The 24805-nt window shown below is 42.0% G+C and overlaps 1 pseudogene; it reads left to right on the top strand.

Moving 5' to 3' along the window:
* LOC105756078 (uncharacterized) overlaps window positions 1–24204 on the top strand; it is a 58704-nt pseudogene extending 34500 nt beyond the window's left edge.
* The last annotated feature ends 601 nt before the right edge of the window (window positions 24205–24805 follow it).

Genomic DNA, 24805 nt, shown 5'->3' with positions numbered 1-24805 from the left:
TGTTCTATCAGTTATGGAGAGAGGAGTACCGAAATTTCCAGTTATAATAGTCTGTCCCTTCAATTCTGTCAGTTTTTGCTTCATGTATCTTGAAGCATTATTGTTAGGTGCATATGTACGTAAGTTATATTTCTGCTGTATTAAGCATTTTATTATTGTGGAATATACCTCTTTGTCTTAAGCAATGTTTCTTAGCTTAAAAACTGTTTTGTTTAGTATTAATATAGTCACTCCAGCTCTCTCATGTGTGCAGTTTGCATATCCTTTTAGTTTTAACCTCTTTGTGAGATTAAGCATGTAGTTGGATCTTGCTTTTGATTCAGCCTGACAATCTCTGCTTTTTGATTGGAAGGTGTCATGGATTAAATTGTATCTCCCCAAAAATGCGTGTATCAATTCGGCTGGGCCATAATTCCCAGTATTGTGTGGTTGTCCTCCATTTTGTGATTGTAATTTTATGTTGAAGAAGATTAGGGTAGGATCATATAACACCCTTACTAAGGCTACATCCCTGATCCAATGTAAAGGGAGTTTCCCTAAGGTGTGGCCTGTACCACCTTTTATCTTACAAGAGATAAAAGGAAAGGGAAGCAAGCAGAGAATGGGGGACCTCATACCACCAAGAAAGCAGTACCAGGAGCACAGCACATCCTTTGGACCCAGGATTCCCTGCGTGGAGAGGTTCCTAGTCTGGAAGAAGATTGATGAGAAGGCCAACAGAGAGAGAAAGCCTTCCCCTGGAGCTGACGCCTTGAATTTGGACTTCTAGCCTACTAGATTGTGAGAAAATAAATTTTTCTTTGTTAAAGCCATCCACTTGTGGTATTTCTGTTACAGCAGATGACTAAGACAGAGGGTTTAGTACGTTTGTATTTAATACAATCGTTGATATGATTGGATTCATGTCTGCCATTTTGCTCTCCTTTTCCTCTTTTATGTTAAGTATTTTAAAGTGTAACCTTTTAATTTCTCTACTGACTTCTTAGCTATATTGCTTTGTGTGGTTTTCTTTTTAATTATTTTGTGGTTGCTCTTGGAATTCTATATGTATTTTTAACTTACCACAATGTACTTCAAATTAATATTGACTTACTTTTGCAAAATACAGTCACTTTTCACCAGTATAGCTTCATTCACTCCCCAATGCCTCAGTGCAATTGATATATATATATGTGTGTGTGTGTGTATAAATTTAATTTTTATAGGCCTCTTTGGGGTTTCCTGCATGCGTGGTAGTTTAGCTGCCAGCCAGCAATGTGTGATGAGTTTATCTCAGCCCTCTATAGCTTGTTTACTTCCTAAATCTCCCCCCTTAAATTTCTAATTGCTCTGCCATCTATCCTCAACCAAGTCCATCACTTATGACCAGTAAAACTGAAGGTTTTCCCCACCTGAGATTGGGGAGAGAAGGTATAGGAATACTCCCAGGCAAGAAAGCTACAAACTCACCATTCTTACGTGAAGCAGTATTGGTTTTTTAAATGCATAAACCATTCTTAAGTTGCTGCCAGCCTTTGCTTGTTTTCCAGTGCTCCAAAATGTTTGTTTTTGATTATTTTCATTTTTATATTTGTTTTCTCCAGAGAGAAATTGTTTAATCTCCTTATGTTGCCATTACTGAAATAGATTACTTTAAAAATTATCTGGGTGGTGTTTTAGGAAGATTAATGTGGGTGAATATGTTAAATGGGTTATCAGTGGCAAGAGACTAGAGGTAGAGTCAGGTTAGGAGCTATTGTAATGGTAAAGGGATAGTGAGGGTACTGGTGGAGAAATTGAAGCAGGAAAGACCAGGTGGAAGTGATGCTATAATTGTTTAACTGACAGGATCAGACTACTAAATTGTTTTAGAGAGGTAAATACCAGAGAGCAATAACAATAGTTAGAGAGGGAAATGGGGCAACAAAAGGATTATTAAGATGGGCGAAACCTGTGCAATATTGTAGACAGAGAGGAAAATTCAGTGGAGAGGTTACGAATAAAGAAAAAAAAAAACTGCATGTGGGAATACAGTATTGAAATTGTTTGTTTTATCTGGATGTTAAATCTGAGGCATAGTAGTTTTCTTTCTGGTTTAGACTGTGCCAAGGTGAGGAGAGCGTCTTCCAGAAGCTGCCCCGCAGTGCACACCTTTCTTTTCTGGCTGGGGGGAGCTGATACCATCAGAGAATGTATAAATGAACACGTTGGCACTCCCACTCTCCGTGAAAGCTCTCTTTCTCTTTTTTGAGAAGGAACAGTGCATTTGTTAGAAGAAAGTCCTGGGAATCTACTTCTAAAAAATTAGCCATTGAAAACCCTACATTTTACTCTGACACACAAGGGGGTATCAGGAGTCAAAATTGACTCCATCGGAACTGATTGGGTAAGCCTATGGACATAACTGTGTAGACAGTGGAAAAAGCAAGAATGTGAATGGCCCAATTGCAAATGTTTGGTCTGTGTTACTAAACACTTGTGTATCTTTAAAGAAGTGGAATAATGAAATATCATGTAGTTGATGTTGTTCCTGACACATGATATTCAGATAGATGTGTAAGTTTGTGAGCTATTGTGGGGTAGTAAAGAGAGTACTTGATTAAGAGTCATAAGACCTGGATTTTTGAAGCCAGCTCTGTGACTTTGGGTAAGTGATTTCTCATCTTGGCCTAATAGTTTCTTCATTGCCCCCCAGATAGATTGGATTTGATGATTAGATCTAAAGACATACCGTTCTAAAGAATGTGTACACATATAGAGTGTATACACACTGTGTGGTGATTCTGGTTGGGGAATATTTATTTTAACACATTTCTAGATTCTCGTCCTAATAGCTTCTTTGATGTATGTGCAAAGGAAAGGTTACCTCATAATAAATTGGTGAGATTGTTTTATAATGAGATATTTTTATTACATTTGTGATCAAAGCTTGAGATTTAGTTAAACCTTTTGGCAGTATTCAAGATGGATTCTTCTTATACTAAGTTCCTGCCTCTGATGAAGGGCATTACAGCAATATTGTGGTGTAGTCAGAGCCAAGTTACCTGTATGTAGCCACATAGTCACCCAGGTGGGAGGATTTGAATGATGATAATTGAAAGGCTCACTGGCTCAAAATCATCTTGCATCCTTCGGTGCTCTGCTGTCTGGAATTCTACCCTTAGAGACTGCTTCTTTGGGGTTAAGGTATTTTATTTCCAGGATTACTTTTTAAAAACTCTAATACCTCCTGAAAATGATGATGGGTTACATCTCAGACATTGGAATGGGGATTATCTTATTCTGCACTTTTTCCTCCTGTAGGTAACATCAGATCATTGGTGACTCAGGTGAAGAGAGGTCACTAAAGGGGGAGAAAAAAATGTAGAAAGTATGCTTATTTATTACATCCATTGTAAAGTTCTTACAGCCTGTCTACCTACATCCCGTCTCTCTTCCCTCTACTCTGGCCTGTGTGCACTTGCCAGCTTAATCTTCCTGTTACAGTCAGGGTTCTTTTAGTTGCAAAACACAGAAACCCATTCACACTAGCTTAAATTAAAATAGGGAAGGGGGTTTACTTCAAGGAATTTAAGAACTCATAAAAGCCAAAGACAGGAAATGAAGGACACTGAGGTCTCATGTAAGCTGGAAGTAGGAATCGAATCGAATCAAGCAGTCAGGAATTCAAACGACTGGTGTGGTTTCTGTTTCTTTGTTGCATTCCTCTCATTTTGCAGACTGGCTTCCTCTGCCTCCTCATCACCGTAAGCCTGGATCTAAAATGGCCAGTCCAGCCTAGAGTCTTTAAGATCTCCTAGCTCCAGTGCCCATTACTTGCTACCTGATTCTCTCTTTGTCTCTTGGCTCCAGTTTATAAGAACCATTCTCTGATTGACTCAGCTCAGCTTAGTTTGGGAAGAGTCCTTTGCACTAGGTGATCCTTTTAGTGCCTGGTCAGCCTGTGTATCTGTGGCCCATCACTAGTCTGAACAGCTGTGCTCAGGAAGGGTGGGGGTCACATGATCTGTTGCACCCTCTACAGAGAGTGTAGGTGAGGAGTCCCATGAAGTGGGGGTGGGTAGGGCAGGCAGTCATTGCTGTCTCTAACACACATTAAGAACCCTTGTGATTATACCATTCATTTGCTCAAAAAACTTCAAAACAATCCCCATTTCTTACAAGACTCTATACATTGTGGTCCACTGTGTCTCTTGAACCTCATTTACTACTGTCCCCCTCAGCATTCCCCTCCAGCCACCCTGGTTTCTTTGCTGTTCCTGTTATGCCCCCTTCTGCCTCAGGTCATTTGTACTTGCTGATCCCTAGGCTTGGAACTCTTCCCTCCAATAGCCACAAGGCTCACTCCCTAATCTCTTTCAGGCCTTTACTCAAATACCATTTCTCAATGAAGCTTTCCCTGACCCTTCTATTTACAAGCCTCTACCCCTGACTTAGGAGCCCTGGTGGCACAGTGGTTAAATGTTTGGCTGCTAACCAGAAGGTTGGCAGTTTGAATCCACCAGCCACTCCTTAGAAACCCTATGGGGCAGTTCTGCTCTGTCCTGTAGGGTTGCTATGAGTCAGAATCAACTTGACAGCGACAGGTTTTTTGGTACCCTTGACTTGATACGATGAGAAGGGCACATCACCTGTGTGGTATTCTTCCCCCCAATCCTTAACGCCAGTCTAACTTTGAGAACAAGATCAGACAAGCCCCAGTTGAGGGATTCAGTACTTCATAAAACTGTCATGAAAAACAAGGACAGACTGAGGAACTGTCACAGACCAGAGGAGGCTAAGGAAGATATGATGACTAGAGGCAATGTGGTCTCCTGCGTGTGATCCTGGAACAGAAAAAGGAACATTAGTGAAGAAACTAGTGATATACGAATAAGGCTTGGAGTTTTAATGGCAATGCAGCAATATTGGTTTCTTAGTTGTGACAAATGTACTGCAGTAATGTAAGATGTTAACCATAGCGGAGTCAGTGGGGGGCGGGGGTTAGACAAGAACTCTCTGGACTCTTTGCAACTTCTCTATCTAAAACTAATTCTAAAATTAAAAAACAATTTTTTAAGTACACATCTCTATTACCTTGAAATTCCTTTTTGCCTCATCCCTGCTTTATTTTTTCTCCATAGCATTTATCAAAATCCAATTCTGATATATTTTACTGACTAATTTGATTACTGTCTGTCTTACCCCACTAGAATATGAGTTCTCTGAGAGCGAGAAATTTTATCAGGGCTGTATTCCCAGGACCTAAATCAGTGCCTGGCGTATAATCAGTGCTTAGTAAATATTTGTTGAAGTCTACATGTGTTTCTTCCTCTGGCTTCAAGGCTCTCAGTTCTCTCACCCCTACCTGCATTTTGAAGCTTTATTGTATGCTGCTTCCCATTCGGGCCCTTCATCCAAATGGAATGACTGACTGTTGCCCATATATGCTCTGCACTTCCCACCTTGCCTGGGTATGTCGTTTTTCCTACCTGCCAAGTCCGCCCCTCTCATGTCTGCATATCCAAACTTTTATCTCTTTCAACTTCCAGATCAAATGTCACCTCCTCGATGAAGCTGCCTCTAATCCCCAAACATAATCTTTCTTTTCCCAGAGCTCCAATACTACTTTATCTATATGTCCTTGGGGCACTTACTAGCATCCTCATTATTTGGCAACTTTTTATGCTTTATGATTTCCTGTATTGGATCAGGAACTCCTTGAGGTCACAAATATACTTTTATTTATGCCTGTATTTCCCATGGTGACATAGCAGATAGTCAGTGAGTGCTTGTTGAATAAATAAAGTCAAAGGTTGAGTGAATGAAAATGGAAAGCTTGGTGAAGGAGATGACAAAGTCATGTACACCATCCAATTGTTGTTAGGTGCCATTGCGTTGGCTCCGATTCATAGTGATCTTATGTATAACAAAACAAAACATTGCTTGGTCCTGCGCTATTGAATTCCATGTGTCTTTCAGAGAGAAAAGTTGCAAGGCCAAGATTAAGTTGGCAAGTGGTCTGGATATTGAATGTTAAAAATAAATAGTGAATGCATGCTGAGGAGTGAAGAATCTGGATGAACATTTTAAACAGGGACAAAGTGTGTAATAAACCCATTGCCACAGAGTCAGTTCTGCCTCATAGTGACCTATAGGACAGAGTAGGACTGCTCCATAGGGTTTCCAAGGCTGTAATCTTTACGGAAGCAGACTGTCATATCTTTCTCCCGTGGACCGGGTGGGTTCAAACCGCCAGCCTTTCTGTTAGCAGCCGAGCACTTAACCACTGGGTCACCAGGGCTCCTTATGTGTGCAGTAGGTTACTGAACTACCATTAAGGAGGCCAGAGAGTACAGTTAGCTCAAGAAAATGCAAGGCGAGGGAGAACTGCAGGATATGACAAGAACCTTCTTTCAGAGGCTGTAAAACGTGTAAAAAACACCCATTGCAGAAGGCAAGGGGGTGAAGCCAGATATACAGAATGTGAAGTCAATATATTGAAGTCTGTATTAATGTGTAACTGTCCCTGGGACAAGCCCTTGCAGAGGAGCATGGGTTTGCACCAAGTAGGAATATGACACACTGTTTGTTACTTACTTATCAGGATTAATACTCCAAGGTTTGGGATGCCTGCCAGGAGAACATGTGAGCAGAAGAGAGAAGAACATTCCTGTTGCCCAACTATGTGGAAAAGTATATATTTTTTTCCATAGCCTGGCGAACTGAAAGCAAATTTGGATTGAGCGAGTGTACTGCGATGATAAAAGGGACGGATGGGCCAATCAAATTGAGCTGGTAATGAGTTTATAAACATAGATGAGCAAACATCAAACCTGGCTATTCTTAAAAGCAGAGGCCTCCAGCATGGTTAGTTAAAGGAGACTCTTCCTTAACTGAGTGCAGCTTCTGGGCAACATACAGGCGGGAAAGCAAACTGCAGCATACCTAGTGCACTGCAGGCCTTGCCTGAATTCCCAGCAGGTGCTCACCTGAGAAACATTCACCTATGGGGACATTACCGAATGCCTGAAAGTACCATAGACCAAGGCCAAAGGGCCAGGTTGCTACTCACTGTGCATATGGAAAAGGAGCAGGCCTAAAGCAACAGGCTATTTGTTTATGTATTGATCGACTCCTCCCATTAAAACATAAGCTTCCTGTGGTCCCATCTATCTTGTTTATAGTTGGGACACTCCCTTCCCTCTGCAGGGCCTAGTGTGGAGCTTGGTGTGTAGGAGGGGCCCAGTCATATTTTTTGAACCAACGGCCAAGAAGGCAGGAGGAGGTGGAGATCCCAGGGTATGGGCAGAACTGTGACTTCTACTCAGTAAAAGCCTGCATCGTAGTTCATAAGTGTTGTTCTCGTCCCTTGCCTATCCTAGAGGTTTGGAGAAATAGAAGATTAGCACAAAGAAAGTGTGAGGAGAGCAGGTTTGACCAGGTCTGATTCTAGCTTAGCTAGAATTAGGGTCGCCAGATAAAATATGAGATTCCCAGTTAAATTTGAATTGATAACAGCAGATACTTTTTAAATTTAAGTATGACCCATGAAATATTTGGAACATACTTATACTGAAAAATTACTTGTCATTTATCTGGAATTCACAGTTAACTGGGTGGGGTGTATGTGTGTGTGTGTGTGTGTGTGTGTGTGTGTGTGTTTCCCTTTATCTTGCAACCCTAGCTAGAATGTGGTTTCTCATGAATTTGAGATTCAGATTCCTGTATGCAACAGTTAGCCTCATATGGACAAATATTTTTTCTATGGTGTCTTAGTCATCTAGTACTGCTATAACAGAAATACCACAAGTGGATGGTTTTAATGAAGACAAGTTTATTTCCTCACAGTCAAAGTAGGCTAAAAGTCCAATTTCAGGGCGTCAGCTCCAGGGGAAGGCTTTTTCTCTCTGTCGGCCTTCTTCTCTTCAGTGTTCCCTGGACTAGGAGCTTCTCTGCACAGGGACCCCGGTCCAAAGGACACGTTCTGCTCCCGGTACTGCTTTCTTGATGGTATGAGGTCCCCCTGTCTCACTGCTCACTTCTGTCTTTTATATCTCAAGAGATTGCCTCAGGACACAATCCAGTCTTGTAGATCAGGTCCTGCCTTACTAACACAACTGCCACCCATCCTCCCTCATTAACATCATAGAGGCAGGTTTACAACATACAGGAAAATCACACAGTACCAGGAATCATGGCCTAGCCAAATTGATACACACAGTTTTTGGGGGACATAATTCAAACCATGACATATGGCTACAGACACAAATCTTTACCTTCAGTTAGTCTTCCCACAAACACTTGCTGTTGGAGAAGGGTGGTTGATGAGGGCCTCGAGAAAATTGATAAATTAGTGTAGTACCATCTTTGTATGGGAAAAGCAGCCTAGCTTAATATGATCATGGTGGTGGCAGAAGACATACAATATCAAGTGTAGCTAGAAAAGGAGGTAGAGGGTGTTTGGACTTCAGTTCCCACCATTTCTATTTTTCTTCTTTCAATTCCAGATACTGATTACCTGATGTGTGTATCCTCAGAGAGTATAAAGTTATGAGTTCTGACCTTGACTCTGTTTATCGTTTGACATTCAAGAGAGTGTAAGAACAAGTTATTTAAACCCATATATTGTTAATGCTGAAAGGTAACATAAAGATCATTAAGTTCCATTGTTTTGTGGAAGAGGAAAGTGAAACTCAGGAGGTTAAATGAAGTCCTCGATTATGAATCTCACTTTTCTCCTTTCCTCCCTTTCTCCCTCATTTTCAGTGACAGGTCAAAGGTTAAAGGATTGTTGCAATTTGAGCATAGCCACGGACTAGCTTTTCCTAGGGTATGAAGCTGGCATTTGTAAATGTACTTGTAGAAAGACAGCTGTTGTGTTAAAAATATACAAGACAGCTGAGCAATAAGAGAAAACCAGGCAGCACCTGAAGCTGTAGTTGATTTTTGGAAAGAGGACTTGACTTTTTGCTATAATACAAATTGCCGGTATTTCCTTGAACAGTAGAGGACAAAATAGACAAACTACCTGGAAGTTACTGAGTTCATCAAGTATGAAGAGATAAACAAGGCCCTGACCTTCTTGTTTCCCCCAGTCAGGGATGGATTACCCAAAAAGCAAGGTACACACAGGCTTACTTGTGCTTGCTTACTAATTACTAGTCTGTAGTGCACAGTTTCACCTCTTTTCACCACATCTTTACCATCGAGTCAATTCCTACTCGTAGTGACCCTACAGAACAGAGTAGAACTGCACCATAGGGTTTACAAGGAGCGGCTGGTGGATTCAAACTGCTAACCATTTGGTTAGCAGCCAAGCTCTTAACCCCTATGCCAGCAGGGTCCCTGACAGAGTGATAGCTACATCGATAGCTTATAAGGCAGGTTGTTACCCTGGATTCATAATATCTCACTGTTGATAGGACCTTAAAGAATAGGTGGTTGGTCCAACTTCCCATCTGATACTCTTATTTCAGCTTTGCTTCAGCACTTTCATTGGTGGGAAACCCACCCACCGCTTTCTAAACTAGCTAATCTTTGTTTCCTGGCACTACTGTAATAAATTTTGCTGAATCTCATTCATGTGCACCTTACTCAGTACTGGCAAGTCATGAGATCCCCGTACCTAGGGGAGAAAACAGTATCAGTTACTCGATACTTGGTTCATTCACATTTAGATTGAGCTGACAAAATCTACAAATTGCTTTCTGTTGAGAGTAAAACATTTGTTTCCTGTCTGTAGGGCTTTTGACTTATAGAAGCCAAACCAGCACATCCTGTAATGTACTCCTCAAGATTTTGCCCAGAAAACCCGTTCAATTAAATTTTTCTTATAATATTCTTTTTAATATTTTTAGACAATAGTTAGGAATGTTGGAATAACTTAAGGCTGTTTGCTAGGAGATGAAACCTATGACTAGTAAGATGGTATTTGGTTGAAAACTTAGAACAGACTGAGAAGGAAGGCTGTATTATTTTGGGTATGTTGGTTTTACTTATTTTAAGAAAAAATAATTTATCCAAGATGCTACTGTTTGCATGTTCATTTCCTTGTCAAAATAATAAGCCAGAATACCAGTTGCTTCAAATCGATTCTGGCTTATGATGACCTGATGTGTATCAAAGTAGAACTGTGCTTCACAGGGTTTTCAGTGGCTGACGATACACTCCTGGGTAGACTTGAACCTCCAAACTTTCGATTATTAGCCAAGCTTGTTAACCATTTACACCAAGTTCTTGAAAACACCTTTTCTTTGAGTTGTTTCATCAGCATAGCTTAGAAAGGTTGGGAACCCATAGGATCTGAACTGAAGGTGCTCATCTGGTCAGAAGACCCAATTTTATTTATTAACACGATAAATTTCATTTGGCTCAAGAAGGGTCAGTCTTATGGGGCAGACAGAAAAGATGAATGGGACCTTGGCCTGTGCTTCAAGAAGCTTACAGGAGGGAATCTAGTACAGAGGACAAAACCAGGGCCAGGAATAACAGAAATAAAGCACCTCTGTGAAAACGACCTGGTGGTGGTTTCTGACTTCCTCTAACTTCACAAGGGGGAAGGAGAATCAAGATCAACAGCCCGAGGCTGATTCCTATGAGGCGTAGGTCAGACATACCTCCTCTCTCTGCCATCTTTACCAATTTTAACAACAACTTTCCATCCCACGGCACACTCTGCTTCTCTACTGGGTTCAGTCATTCATCACAATAACCGTACAGAACTCATAGACAATACTCATGATTATGGGGTTTATTAGGGAAGTAACAGTTACAGTTCAGGCTCAGGAACACTCAAGAGACAATTCTCCCGTCAGTACAGCCTCTTCTCAGCCATGCTCACAGGCACACCTCTCCCTGGCCCTCGGCCTCTGCCCAAAGGCACTCAGCTTTCTCGCTCCGTGGGCCCGGAAGCCCACCATGCTGTCTCCTGCTGTCATTTCTCTGTCACTGATTCCTGAGCTCTCTCTCTGTCTCGTTTCCTGGTTCCAAGAGCTTCTCAGCACAGGGATCCCGGGCCCAAAGGACACAGTCTTCATTCCTGGCTGTTCTTCCTCAGTGGTGGTGGGATCTTCTCTTCCCGCCTCTGGGGTGGCTTATTTCAAGCCCAGCAGGATGGCAAAACTGACCAATCCCTTTGGTGGGCCACAATTACCCTGTCACACAGCCCCGCCCAATCACTTGGGTGGGAGTTACAAGACCATGGCGAGAAAGCCACACAAAAGTGTTCTATCACACTGCAATGTCAGATGAGTTCCACTGAAAGATGTAAAAGAGGTTAAAAGTTAAAAGTTTTGACTCAAACCTGGGCTGGGGCCTTGGAGACTAGTAAGAGACCAAGGTTTATTTAATAGCCACCATGATTCTCTGCTCTCTATGCTGATGGTGAGAGTTTTAAAAAAATGATTCTAAAGAGTTTCTGATACTTGACCTTGGAGTAGATACTTCCCAGAGGACAAGAAAAAGCAGTTCTCTCTGTTTGCCTAGTATTATTCTCACCACTAGTTTCCAAGTGACAGAAAACAAGCTTCCATTGATTGTTGTTATGGAGTTACAAAAATGAAAGCAGTAAAAGTGTACCTGGGTTTTAGAGGCTTCTAAACAGATCTGACACAAGAAGGGGGTATGCTCTTCCTCTCTTCTTTCTGAATGATCTTCAGAAGAAAATTTAGAGTTTTGAGCTTAATATCATAGGAAGAGATAGCCGTATTAACATCTCATTTACACATTCTGGTGCTATTGGGGTTTCTTTTTGAAATTCAAGTTTGAGTCTTTTAATTGGGGTATCTTGTTGGTGGCACACAAATTTGAAGCTTGCATTAATGAGTGTTGATTATCTTTTTACAGTGAATTCTTAAAGACAATACATATTTTGGTAAAAAGGTACACTGTCATTTATGATAGACAGGTAGCTGCTGTCAAGTAAATTCCAACTCATAGTGACCTTATATACAACAGAACAAAACATTGTCCAGTCCTGTGTCATCCTCACGATTGCTGACATGTTTGAGTCCATTTGTCTTAGTGCTGCTATAACAGAAATACCACAAATGGATAGCTTCAACAAACAAGTTTATTCCCTCACAGTCTAGTAGGCTAGAAGTCCAAATTCAGGGCGTCAACTCCAGGGGAAGGCTATCTCTCTCTGTCAGCTGTGGAGGAAGGTCCTTGTCATCAACCTTCCTCTGGACTAGAAGCTTCTCAGCACAGGGACCCCAGATCCAAATAACACCGCTCTGCTCCTGGCACTACTTTCTTGGTGGTATGAGGTCCACCTGTCTCCCTGCTCGCTTCTCTCTTTTATATCTCAAAAGAGATTGATTTAAGACACAACCTAATCTTACAGATTGAGTTCTGCCGTATTAACATAACTGCCAGTAATCCCACCCAATTACCATAGAGGTAAGATTTACAACGCATAGGAAAATCACATCAGATGACAAAATGGTGGACAGTCACACAATACTGAGGATCATGGCCTAGCCAAGTTGACACACATTTTGGGGGGACACAATTCAATCCATAACACCATTGTTGTGGCCGTTGTGTCAGCCCATCTCACTGAGGATCTCCCTTACCCTCGCTGGCTCTCGTCTTCACCCAGCATGTTGTCCTTCTCCAGCAATTGACCCCTCCTGATGATGTGTCCAAAGCAAGCAAGTTGGGCAGTGCTCTTTTGTGATCTGTAAGGTATTCATTGACTACTTTATGGAAGTAGATCGCCAGACCTTTCTTCCTAGTCTGTCTTAGTCTGGAAGCTTTGCTGAAACCTGTCCCCCATGGGTGACCCTGCTGGTATTTGAAATATCAGTGGTATAGCTTCCAGCATCACAGCAACATGAAAGCCACCACAGTACAGCAAACTGATAAATGATTGGTGGATTGTCCTTTATATATACTGTGCAACAGGCAAGCAAAATTACGTTGCTTGCTCTGAGTTTTCTTCCCTTTTCTGAGAAAGCAACAGGAAGTTTTGGCAGAGGTCTTACAGGTGGAATGGATTTGGGCGAGGTTTAGAAATTTACAGAAGAAGATGACTTATCCGCTTATGTAAGCCCCAGAAACTTGCAAACAATTGAACTTTTCTAAAAGAAGTTTAATGAAAATATAGTGCCAGATATAGTGGCAAACTCTTTTTATTAAAATCATTGTGCTCTTTCAGAATTAAGAGAGCTTAACTGTGGAAATATTGTTACTATGAATAGATCAGGTCTCAAAATTCTAGGTAAACACTCTTCTAGCTTTTGAAAAGGTCTTAATAATCATAGTTATTGGAATATTGAGACATGTTTGAAGAAACGTAAAAAAAAGGTCTTTAGATGCAGACAGTGAAGTCTCATGCAAAAGGTAAGCAGTTAAAAATGTACTTAAAGAGTTGTAGGTAAGACACAGACCCTGTGTGTGTGTATGTGTGTGTGTGTGTGTGCATGTGTGTCTTCCTGCGCAGCACCCAGCACACTTTCCCACCAAGCAATCTGTTCCCATGCAGGAAATCCCAGTGAATGCTCCTTATTTGGTGAAAGAGTGACAGCAGACACCGCAGCAATCCTCAGCAAGCATCCACCTGCTCCGGGGGTGTCTTTTTAAAGCGAGTTCAGCTTACCTCTGCTCCTCTTAGTTTTCCTTTGCTTAATTGCAGGTGATGATTCAAAAAAAGCCTTCACCTGTTTTCGCCCGGCTTTCATCTTTTGCAGACAAAGCAGGCTGAGGCTTGGGCCTTGATCTGTGGCGTGCTTAGGGCCTTGGGTATTAAAGGGGTTGGATCACCCTCAGGCTTTTAAGGGTTATTTTGGGTTAAATTGATGAGCATGTATAATAAATTGAAGCTTTGTTGTTTGGCAGATTTTTTTTTTCTTTTTTTTTTTTTGGTATTTGTTATTCTTTTATCAGTTAAGAGGCTGGGGGAGTACATAGTCTCCCCTCCCATGTCTCAGATTTGCCTTGGAATTTGTAATCGACTGGGATGGGCTTTGATAATAAAACATATACATTTTGTATGATGGTTTCTTAAATAATAGCCCTAAATGCAAATATCCAAGAATCTAGATACTGAGTTTTTAACATCACAGCAAAGTTCATGCTGGACACAGGGTTATGTCACCCCATTGTGCTGTGGTCCTTCTCTACATCTTTCGGCCACACTGTCAGGATGGACCTGAAAGATGAGACCTTTGCCCTGTTCCTTCCTTTCTGTGCCCAGCACAGGACTGGCACACGGGGAATGCTCAAGTTCTTTGTTGACTGTTGGGAGCTTTGTAATTTCAGTCTGTAGTAAAGGTTTTCATTTCTTTGGAATTTCATTTAGTTTAAAGCAGAACTGAATGAATTTATTGAGTGTGTATTATTAAGAACCGCTTGCGTTTGAGAAGCACCAACCAAACAAAAAAAACAAACCCAGTGCCTTCAAATTGATTCCAACTCACAGTGACCCTATAGGACAGAGTAGAACTGCACCATAGGGTTTCCAAGCAGCAGCTGGTAGATTCGAACTACCCACTTTTTGGTTAGCAGCCTGAGCTCTTAACCACTGCACCACCAGGGCTCCTGAGATGCACCACAGATTAGAAAAGCAAAACATACCAATACTCAACATCTAAACTATTAAATCTATGAATAATCAATTTCAGACAAACTTACCAGGAGTTGTTGTAAACGTACAGGTCACAATAAGATCATACAGCTCCCATTTTCTCTGTGGAAAGGTGGCCATTTAAAGGTAGATATTTGCTATATCTCTTGCTTCTCTGACATGCCAGAATATAAAATATCCTGCATGTGTGTCTATTTATGTGGGTATAGATATATTCATTTTGGAGTGAGAGGAAGGGAACATTTATCAAATACTTTCTTTTTCCCTTTATTCCAGTAGGTCAACTCTTATGCTCAGCCATGTGTGAAAAAGTCACAGACTATACAGGAAGGTTGTGTTGACTTGGTTTTGAGTCTTGGATTGAGGTGATTGAACTCTGCCTGTACTTGCTAAAATGCATGACGCCCTCTGTTTAAGTCTTTGTAAATAAAACAGAAGTAACCCCTCCACCTCGCTATAGCTTATTTCTACAGTTTCATTCACTACTGCATTTGGCCCAATCATATCTCTTGGAAATAATAATGAGAAAGTTATGCTGTTTTACTCCATCAGATTTAATAAGTTTGGATGCTTTCCAAGTACCAGGCATTAATCACACTTAAACCTAAGTCTTGGTAGTTCATCCACCCTAAGTATTCATGTCAGAGACATAAAACAATCTGCTTTAATGCCCACAGTCCTCTTTAAATTGAGCCCTTGCCGTGTGTTAATAAAACTTGCTTTGTACTGAGGGGGTGGGGGTAAGGGTGGGGGTGGGGAATTTTTATATTATGTAAAGTGTTTCGTGGGTAAGTTTTCCTTTCCTGTACTTTCTAAACCCAGTTCTAAAGCTTTTCAAAATTAAATGAAAAAAATTATGAAATAAAGGTAAGCTCAGAATGAGAAGGAATTAGTCACACCTTGGCAGAGTGTCCAGAGTTTGGTTTACATCAAAGAGATGGAGAGAAATGTGGTCCTTGCAATCTGACAGCACTCCTTTATCTTAGGATTTCCACTCTGTGATGACAATGAAATTGGACACTGATATTTGCCTGTTTTTCAGCACATGCGTTGACTGTACAACTTACCATGATAGAAGGTAGGGGCTGGAGGGAAACAGACAGCTAGCTACAAACTAAAATAAAGAATTTGTTTTTTTTTTTTTATATATCACTAATATCTGTTTGGTTTGCTCCTTAGGTTTGTTTTACTGAGTTCCTTGTAAATGGATAGATTACTGCCCCCCACCTCCCCTGCCAACTCCCATAAAGAGAATGCTTTCTAAAACATTTTTCTTTATAAAAGTCTTCATGTTGTAGCATGGTTATTGTAATGTTTAACCATTGACAAAAGTTTTCACTTGTTGGTGTTTAGCTAATGATTCTACTATGTCATAAGAAGAAATTTGCTCAGGTGGACAAAGAAGGCATTAAAAGCATAAACTCTACACATGGATGGCATTTATTGCTATTGACTCCTAAATTGCTTTTGAGTCTCAGTCTATAGAATATTGTTATTGTTGGTTGCCTACCATGCTTTGAAACAGAAATATTTGTTAGCCAACACATATCCATAGTGTAGGAAATACAGGAGAGATCTTATATGTACAGTCTTTGATATAAGATGGTTTAAAATCTAGTTGTGGAGATAAGACTCGTGTGTTAAACATCATGAAATACAACATAGATAGACGACAGATAGATAGCCAGACAGACGTATATAGATAGCTGCCACTGAGTCACCTCCAACTCATGGAGACCTTATGTACAATAGAATGAAATGTTGCCTGGTCCTGCATGATCTTCAAAATTGCTGGTATGTTCAAGTCCATTGTTGTGCTATTGTGCCAATCCATCTCACCAAGGGCCTCTCTCACCTTCACTGGCCCTCTATTTCATCACATATGATGTCCTCCTCTAGCAGTTGATCCTTCCTGATGACATGTCCAAAGCACGAAAGTTGGACATTATTGTGTTGTGATTCATAAGGTTTTCATTGGCTAATTTTTGGAAATAGATCACCAAACCTTTCTTCTTAGTCTTTCTTAGTCTGGAAGCTCTGCTGAAACCTGTCCACCATGGAGGACCCTGCTGGTATTTGAAATATCAGTGACATAACTTGTACTTCATAGCAACACACAAGCCACCACAGTACAACAAACTGCTAAATTTGCTAAGTGGTGTGATGAAGACGATGTCCTTGATATCTCACAACTCGTCTGGTCTTCGGTCATTACTGTTCAATGCATCAAATCTATTCCTGACATGATCTCTAAATTCAGGTGGGACATGCTCAAGGTCATACATCGGCTCTCAACATGTTTTAATTTTTTTTAGCTTCAACTTGACCTTGCATATGAGCAATTAATGGTCTGAAGAAGGCAAAAGTAGTTAAAAAGGCAGAAAAGAAGACAAAAAAAAAAAAAAAGACCAAAATGGACGTCAGAAAAGACTCTGAAACTTGCTTTTGAACATAGAGTAGCTAAAGCAAAATGAAGAAATGATGACATAAGAGCTGAACAGAAGGTTTCAAAGGGCAGCTTGAGAAGACAAAGTAAAGTATTATAATAAAATGTGCAAAGACCTGGAGTTGGAAAACCAAAAGGGAAGAACATGCTTGGCATTTCTCAAGCTGAAAGAACGAAGAAAAGTTCAAGCCTTGAGTTGCAATATTGAAGGACTGACCCAGAAGGAAAAATCATGTTGGAACAACGGGAAGTACCCCTACAACCGTTGGTCACCAAGAAGGTAGTCTGGAGGGGTACGGACAAAACTGAGAAAATGTTGAAACCAGGTGAAATAGTGTAAAGGAGTTGTTTCAGTTTGTAGATCGGTATCATCAGCTTCCCGAGGAACCACTACTAAAATGGATTGGAGAGCAACTAATTTAGGGGCAGCGTTTTTAGTTTTAAATGTTGCAGAATGGAAGAGTAAGTTTGGGTTGATGCAAGACCTACAGCTTACTATGGAACAGTCAAAAATGATGATAACAAGATCCAGTTACACAGCAGGTTAACCCGGAGGGGATGGCCAGCCTGGTGGACTGGATGAAATTTGTGGTGAGATTTGTTTACCTTGAGAAGGGAAACTGCCCCTTTCCCCCTCTAAATGCCCAATGGAATACTCCAGAAGAAGCAGCTGATGTGCTGCTTATGCATGCTGTGCTGGAATGGCTTTATGGTGTTCAGGCTATTCATCCAATGAGTATGCCCCTTGCACAGATCATGGTAGATATGGTAATCAAGGGAGCCTCTTCTACATGGGCATCCCATGTAACCTTGCTACTGAGAAACAAAGCAACAATCCAAGAAGTGTTGGCACAGCTTCCCCACATGGGTCTTACAAATGCAAAAAAACCTAAGAGATTCATAGGAGAATGGGAAGAGGCAATGGGGAAAGAAATTACACTGGTAAGACAGAGATTTTTAGATGGTTACTAAGAAATGGGATGAATATAGCAGACACTGATGGAGTTGAAACAAAGGTTCTAATGCAGCACTACATGAGGTTGGGTGGACCAATGAAAACTCCCGCTGGTCCCCCAGTGTTAAAGAGGCCTAAATAAGTCCATTCTATTCACTCCAGTCAGGAGGAATTTAATGATGGGAATTCCCACCTGGGATATTTTGAAGCAGAGGCTCAACAAGTTGATCAAGATAAGAACTGAGGAGGGGGCCAGGGTGTTCTGTTCCAGCCCCTAGCAGAGGACCCAAGGCCGTATGCACGTGTGCGGGTGAAATAACCCGAGGGTGGGGAAGAGACTTCTTGGGGCTCCTGGACATAGGAGCCCAATGTACTGTAATCTCCAAACTTGTCAATAAAATCTTAAATGGGCCTACGGTTAGACTGGGGGGATATAGAGATACAGCAGTTGATGAGACTAAAGTGAAAGTTTGGATAAGAATTGGAAGATTTAAACAGATCTTATATGAAGTAGTTGCATCTCCCTTACCTGAATGTATTATTAGTATGGATATTACGTCTGATTGGGGAACTCACTCTACTTGATACTGTAAAACTGAAGACATGTAAGTCTACACCAGTATTGATTGAACATGGTAAATGGGAACCATTAGCATTGCCCGAACCCACTCAGGTTGTTAATTTGAAACAGTATAGGATACATGGTGGACAAAAGGAAACTACTGCTTTGGTTAAAGACATGGTAAAGGCTGGAGTGTTGGTGCCAACAAATTCTCTGTATAACAGCCTCGTATGGCCCATGAAAAAGACAGATGGCTCATCGAGGCTGACAGTAGACTCTTGAGGCCTAAATAAAGTAATGCCACCTGTGGCTCCAGCTGTTCCAGACCTAGTATTAATGGTGCAGAAAATACAGCAAGCTAAAGGAGACTAGTACTCAGTGATTGATCTTGCAAATGATTTTTTATCGATCCCAATCTTGGAAAAGAACCAGCCACAGTTTGCTTTCATGTGGGAAGGATCCCAATGTACTTTCGATGCATTGCCACAGTGTTATTTGAAATCACCAGCTTACTGTCATAGTTTGGTTAGAAGAGACTTGGACTTGGTGTAGATCTCAAATGCAATGATACATTACACTGATGATATTATGTTAATATCAAAAACAGGCTAGGGCTAATTTGAATACAGTGGTAGCCCATGTAACCAACAGAGGCTGGTTAATAAATCCAGCAAAAATCCAGGGCCCTGCCCAAACAGTGAGATTCTTGGGAATAACTTGGGCAGGAACCACCCATGACATTCCACAAACAACCAAGAATAAGCCGTTGTTGCTACCTACCCCCAAGACTAAGCTGAAGGCCCAATATATGGTTGATTTATTTGGATTTTGAAGAAACCATATTCCACATCTGGGAATACTGCTGGCCCCTATCCATAAAACCACTCAGAAGAAAAACTGCATTCGAATGGGAGCCAGAGCAACAGCAAACTCTGCCTAATTTACAGAAGGGGGTCTCTCTGTGTCTGCCTTTAGGCCCTTATGATGCACATTCAGAAATGATTTTGGAGGTTATGAGCATTAAGGTTGTGTGTCAACTTGGCAGTTGCTAAGATTCTCAGTGGTTTGGCAGTTATTATATAGTTTGGCAGTTGTATGATGATGCGATCACTTCCATGATGAGATTTGGTATAATGTGATCACCTCCATGATGGGATCTGCTGTGAGTAGCCAATCAGTTGAAAAGGAGTTTCCTTGGAGGTGTGGCCTGCATCAAATGTAAGTGGAATCTCTGGCAAGGCTCATGGGCTTTTGCTCACTCTGGACCCTGCAAAAGGCTCCTGTTAGTCTGAACTCCAGTTCTTGGGACTTGAGCTAGCAGCTTATCTACAGTCTTGCCTGCTGATCTTGGGATTTGTTGGTCTTCACAGCCTGTGAGCAAGAGCCCTGCTATCTGACCTGCCGATCTTGTGTTTCCCTGTGGCTGTGTGAATCAGGAGAAGCCTCCAACCTGACCCACAGATTTGGGACATTCCACCCTCTACAAATGCATGAGCCATTTCCTTTATCTAAATCTCTCTGTATAGGTATTTACATGCTTTATTGGTTTTTCTTCTCTAGAGAATGCAGCCTAAGACACTTGGTACCGAGAGCGAGTCTAGAGAAAAAAAATTATAAGGATGACTTGTATTTGGCTGGGTTGCTGAAGCATGGATTACACAGTGGCCTACACTAAATCAAGTTGAAGTACCAGACCTGCCTATCCAGAGGCTTAAGGAAATTAGCATGCTAGAGTAGATTTATTAGGTTAGACCCACAGACCCACACATGGAGTGCCCAGAGGACACATCTTTTACCATAGTAGTGAGGAAAAAATTTGTGAAGGGAGCCCCAGCATTCTTGAAAACTGCTGTGATAGCTGCTTTATGTAAGTTCAGATTTGACAGTGAGACTGCCCTAAATGAATTAAGACACCTAACTTCATTGGGGTTGATTGGAGCCCATGGTGGTAGGGGCCAAGTGACAGCACTCAGTCAGCAAAGACAAGGTGGGTGTGGTTACTGTAATGGACAGTGGAATCAAAGCAGTAATCAGAATAGTCTGACTCATATGGACTTATGTCATTGGCTACTTAGTCATGGTGTCCCTTGAAGTGAAATAGATAGGACATATTTACTTGATCTGTACAAGTGGAAGAATTCTAGGTCAAGTGAACAGCAGTCTAGCTCGAATCACCAGAATGGAGAGTCTTGGCCCTTTAATCAATTCCCAGACTTGAATGAGTGTAAAGACCGAGAATCCCCTGATTGAAGTGGAGGCTGAGTCCCCTTGAGGAAGGACTCCATCCAATACACTGCCAAAAACTTACACTGCTAATCTTTCTCCCAGCCTTTCCCAAAGAAATCTATGACGTTTTAGGAGAGTGACTGTTCATTGGGGATAAGGAAATAATCAGACTTTTTGGGCATTACTGGATACTGGCTCTGAACTGACACTAATTTCAGGAGACCCAAAATGTCACTGTGGCCCACCAGTCAGAGTGGGGGCATATGGAGTCTTAGCTTTGTCTGTCTCACAGTAGGTCAAGTGGGTCCCTGAACCCATCCTGTAGTGATTTTCCCAGTTCCAGAATGCATAATTGGAATAGATATATTTAGCAAGTGGCAGAACCCCCACACTGGATTGCTGACAAATGGAGTAAGGGCTATTACAGTAGGAAAAGCCAAGTGAAAGCCATTAGAACTGCCCATACCTAGGAAAATAATAAACAAAAAGCAATATCACATTCCTGGAAGGATGCAGAGATTACTGCCACCATCAAGGACTTCAAGGATGCAGGGGTGGTGATTCCCACCACATCCCCATTCAGCTCACCTATTTGGCCTGTGCAAAAAACAGATGGATGTTGGAGAATGACAGTGGATTACCAAAAACTTAAGCAGGTGGTGACTCCAGTTGCAGCTGCTGTTCCAGATGTGGTTTCATTGCTTGAGCAAATTAATACATCTCCTGGTACTAGGTATGCAGCTGTTGATCTGGCTAATGACTTTTTCTCCATACCTGTTTCAGAGGACCACCAGAAGCAGTTTGCCTTCAGCTGGCAAGGCCAGCAGTACACCTTCACTTGCCTACCTCAGGGTGACATCAACTCTTGAGCCCTAGGTCATAATTTAGTCCACAAGGACTGATTGCCTTTCCCTTCTACAAGACGTCACACTGGGTTCATTCCATTGCTGACATTCTGCTGATTGGACCTAGTAAGGTAGAAGTGTCAATGACTCTGGACTTATTGGTAAAACATTTGCATACTGGAAGGTGGGAAATTAATCCCACAAAAATTCAGCCACCTTCCACCTCAGTGAAATTTCTAGGGGTCCAGCGGTGTGGGGCATGTTATTGCATCTGGCCCCTCCCACAACTAAAAAGCAGGCACAGTGCCTAGTGGGCCTGTTTGGATTTTGGAGGCAACATACTCCTCATTTGGGTGTGCTACTCCTTCCTATTTATCAAGTGACTTGAAAAGTTGCTAGTTTTGAGTGGGGCCCAGAACAAGAGAAGGCTCTGCAACAGGCTGCTGTGCAAGTGACTCTCCCTCTTGGGCCATATGATCCGGCTGATCCAATGGTGCTTGAAGTGTCAGTGGCAGATAGAAATGCTGTTTGGAGTTTTTGGCAGTCCTCTTTTGGTGAATCACAGCACAGATCTCTAGGATTTTAGAGCAAAGCCCTGCCTTCCTCTGCAGATAACAACTCTCCTTTTCATAAACAGCTTTTGGCTTGTTACTCTGCTTTAGTAAAGACTGAATGCTTAACCATAAGACACCAAGTCACCATGCGGCCTGAGCTGCCCATCATGAACAGGGTGTTGTCTGACCCACAGAGCCATAAAGTTGGATGTGCACAGCAGCACTCTATCATTAAATAGAAGTGGTATATACAAGATCAGCCCTGAGCAGAATCTGAAGGTCCAGGTAAGTTGCATGAGGAAGTAGCCCAAATGCCCATGGTCTCCACTCCTGTCACGTTACCTTCCATCTCCCAGTCTGCACCTATGGCCACATCGGGAGTTCCTTATAATCAGTTGACAGAGGAAGAGAAACCTCATGCCTGGTTTACAGATGGTTCTGCATGATGTGCAGGCACGCTTGAAAGTGGACAGCGGCAGCACTACAGCCCCTTTCTGGGACCTCCCTGAAGGACAGTGGTGAAGGAAAATCCTCCGAATGGGCAGAACTTCAAGCAGTGCACCTGGTGTTCACTTTGCTTAGAAGGAGAAACGGCCAGATTTGCAACTGTATGCTGATTCACGGGCTGTGGCCAGTGGTTTGGCTGGATTGTCAGGGACTTGGAAGGAGCATGATTGGAAAATTAGAGAAAAGGAGGTATGGGGAAGAGATATGTAGATAGACCTCTCTGAATGGGCCAAAGAAGTGAAGATATTCGTGTTCCATGTGAATGCTCACCAAAGGGTTTCCTCAGCAGAGGAAGATTTTAACAATCAAGTGGATAGGATGACGTGTTCTTTGGCAACCAGTCATCTTCTTTCCCCAGCCACTGCCATCATTGCTCTATGGGCTCATGAACAAAGTGGCCATGGTGGCAGGAATGGAGGTTATGCATGGGCTTAGCAACATGGACTTCCACTCACCAAGGCAGACTTGGCTACAGCCACTGCTGAGTGCCCAATCTGCCAGCAGCAGAGACCAACACTGAGTCCCCGACATGGCACACCACCCATTGAAGTGATCAGCCAGCAACCTGGTGGCACGTTGATTACACTGGACCACATCCACCATGGAATGGGCAGCATTTTTGTCCTTACTGGAATAGACACTTACTCTGGATACGGATTTGCCTTCCCTGCATGCAGTACTTCTGCCAAAACTACTATCCGTGGACTTACAGACTGCCTTATCCACTGTCATGGTATCCCACACGGTATCACCTAGGATCAAAGGACTCACTAGCATTCTCATGGAATTCACTGGTTTTACCATGTTCCCCATCATCCTGAAGCAGCTGGCTTGATAGAATGATGGAATGATCTTCTAAAGATACAATTACAGTGCCAGTGAGGTGGCAATACCTTGCAAGGTTCAGGCAGTGTTCTCCAGGAGGCTGTATATGCTCTAAACCAGTGTCCAATATATGGTGCTGCTTCTCCCATAGGAGGGTCTAGGAATCAAGGGGTGGAAATGAGAGTGGCACCACTCACCCATATTAATCCACTCACAAAGTTTTTGCTTCCTGTTCCCACGACCCTGTGTTCTGCAGGTCTAGAGTTCTTAGTTCCAAAGGGAGGAATGTGCCCACCTGGAAACACATCACTGATTCCACTAAACTGGAAGTTAAGAATGCCACCTGGCCACTTTGGGCCCTTATCCCTCTGGATCAACAGGCAAAAAAAGGGAGTTATCATATTGCCTCATGTGATTGATTCTGATTATTAAGAGAAAATTGGACTGATATTACATAATGGAGGTAGAGTATGTCTGGAATGCAGGAGATCCCTTAGGATGTCTCTTAGTATTACCATGCCCTGTGATTAAAGTCAGTGGAAAACTACAGCAACCCAGTTCCAACATGACTACTAATGGCCCAGATCCCTCAGGAATGAAGGTTTGGGTCACCCCACCAGGCAGAGAACCATGGCCAATTGAGGTGCTTGCTGAGGGCAAATGGAATACGGAATGGTTGGTGGAAGAAGGTAGTTCTAAATACTAGTTACAACCATATGACCAGTTGCAGAAATGAGAACTGTAATTGTTATGAGTATTTCTGCCTCGTATGTGTGCATCAAATATTTTTGTTTTCTTTGCTTATAAAATATAAGATGTAAACTGGGCTAGTGCATTTTCGGTTGTATGTGTGTTAGTTGTATCATGTTAGGCACGAGTATGACTTTATAATTGTTTTTATTCAGAAATTATGTATGGTTTAAGGAGATGTGTACAAGTGTCAAGTTGACAAGGCGTGGACTGTGATAGTTAAGGTTGTGTGTCAACTTGCCTGGGCTATGATTCTCAGTGGTTTGGCACTTATGATATAGTTTGGCGGTCGTATGATGATGTGATCACTTCCATGATGAGATCTGATATAATGTGATCACTTCCGTGATGGGATCTGCTGTGAGTAGCCAATCAGTTGAAAGAGTTTCCTTGGGGGTGTTCTCTGCATCAAATATAAGTGGACTGTCTTGGCAAGGCTTGTGGGCTTTTGTTCTCTCTGGATCCTGCAGCTGGCTTCTGTTCATCTGAACTCTGGTTCTTGGGACTTGGCCTAGCAGCTTACCTGTGGTCTTGCCTGCTGATCTTGGTATTTGTTGGTTTTCACAGCCTGTGAGTAACAGCCTTCC

The sequence above is a fragment of the Trichechus manatus genome, unplaced genomic scaffold (genome assembly GCF_000243295.1).
Source record: "Trichechus manatus latirostris isolate Lorelei unplaced genomic scaffold, TriManLat1.0 scaffold00020, whole genome shotgun sequence".
NCBI classification, from domain to species: Eukaryota; Metazoa; Chordata; class Mammalia; order Sirenia; family Trichechidae; genus Trichechus; species Trichechus manatus.
The sequence above is the reverse complement of the archived record's forward strand: the minus strand, read 5'-3'. Positions and strand labels throughout refer to the sequence as shown.